A 1,600-nucleotide genomic window follows, 5' to 3' on the forward strand; every position below is an offset into this window, starting at 1 on the left:
CCCACCCACTTTCCTGGGAATTCCAGCCCCCTGCAAAGGACCCTCTTGTGTTTGTGGGGTTTCCAAGAGAGCCCTTGAGTGTGCTCTGCCAAGTCCTTGGGGGCTCTGTCACTACTCGGGGTGATGACAAAACTAAAGGTCCTTGCATGGGAGAGTGAAAGGATCAAAGGATACTTTGGGGGAAGTTGACGATGACAACTTTCTCTGACTTAATTATACTTCCCGGTGTAGTACTGCCAGCCCTGAGCTCAGACTCCCAGGCTCTGTAGGGTTTCTGAGAGCGGCCTGCAGGTGGCCCCACCAGTCTACCCCTGGCAACGACAAGAGTGCAGCAGTGTCAGTTACATGGCCACTCGGCCCTAATCCCACACAGGGCCTCCAACCACTCTTCATGCACCACAGATTACAGGACCTGTCCTCAGGGCACCCTTTTCTAGGGGTTCTTGACTTTGTGTCTATATTCGTTTCCTACAGCTGCTGTAACAAATTACCGCAAATTGAAAGACTTAACAGAAATTTATTCTCTCAGTGTTGCAAAAGCCAGAAGTCCAAAATAAGGGGGTCTGCCAGGCCACACTCCCTCCAAAGGAATGGATTCCTCCAGGAAAGAATCCTTCCTTGCTTCTTCCAGCCTCCGGCGGCTCCTGGTATTCCTTGGACGTGGCAACACAACTCCCAATTTCTGCCTATCTTCACACAACCTTCTTTCCTGGTCTCTCTGCCTCTCAAATCTTCCTTTCCTCTCTCTTAAAAGGACACCAGTCATTGGATTTACAGCTCACCTTAAATCCAGGATGATCTTATCCCAAGTTTCTTAGCTTACTTACATCTGCAAAGACTCTTTTCTAAGTGAGATCATAAGTACTAGAGGTTAGGACTTGGGCCTATTTTCTGAGGGGACACAATTCAACCCACTACTGTGTCCATCCCTATCAAAACATGGTGACCAGAAGAAAGCTCAATACTCCACTTCCCAAATATGAGTGAATGGGTACACAGGGAGGACCCTCATTTCCTGTGATCTGAATGCCATGTTATTAATGCAGCCTAAAATTGTGTCCCCTCATCCTCACCTCCTGTCACCTCTGATGATCTCATTACTGTTAAACTGCATGCAGACAAAGTCTTCCCCACCAGACACTTGTGCACTTGGTGCTTTTGAACCTAAATATAAAAGCTTACATATATCTCTATTAACTTTCATCTTATTGGTTTCAACCCGCATTCTAGACTGTCAAAATCACTTAGAATCGCTCTTGTATTTTCAATTGTAGAATTTTTCTTTCCAACATTCTATTATCTGCAAATTCAATAAGCATGCCTGAGGCATGCAGCAGGGAAGAAGCCCTGGACTTGGACTTGGGAGTCAGCAAGCAAGACACTAGTCTTAACCTTCTACATAACCGTAGGGAAGCTCTATAACTTCTCTAGATCTCAATAAGATGACTTCTATACTCTCTGCTAGCTCAAAATTCTACAACTATGAAGTATTTAAAAGTCCTAGTCCTGGAAGCAAACAAACCTCTTTGTTTAAAGCCCAGCTCTGTGACTTACAGGGTGTATGACCTTGAACCAGCCATATAACCTCCCTGTGCATCAG

General features: G+C 45.6%; 1 long non-coding RNA gene across 1 annotated transcript; it reads right to left on the reverse strand.

Annotated features, from left to right (window-relative positions):
* Positions 1–512: 512 nt before the first annotated feature.
* Positions 513–1,600, reverse strand: LOC121033329 (uncharacterized). The gene is made up of 3 exons (XR_005791838.1): positions 1,555–1,600; positions 1,074–1,164; positions 513–746 (listed from the first exon to the last, which is right to left on the reverse strand). It is a non-coding gene; the product is annotated as an uncharacterized LOC121033329 (long non-coding RNA).

The sequence above is a fragment of the Herpailurus yagouaroundi genome, unplaced genomic scaffold (assembly GCF_014898765.1).
Source record: "Herpailurus yagouaroundi ecotype Mexico unplaced genomic scaffold, PumYag 159, whole genome shotgun sequence".
NCBI lineage: Eukaryota > Metazoa > Chordata > Mammalia > Carnivora > Felidae > Herpailurus > Herpailurus yagouaroundi.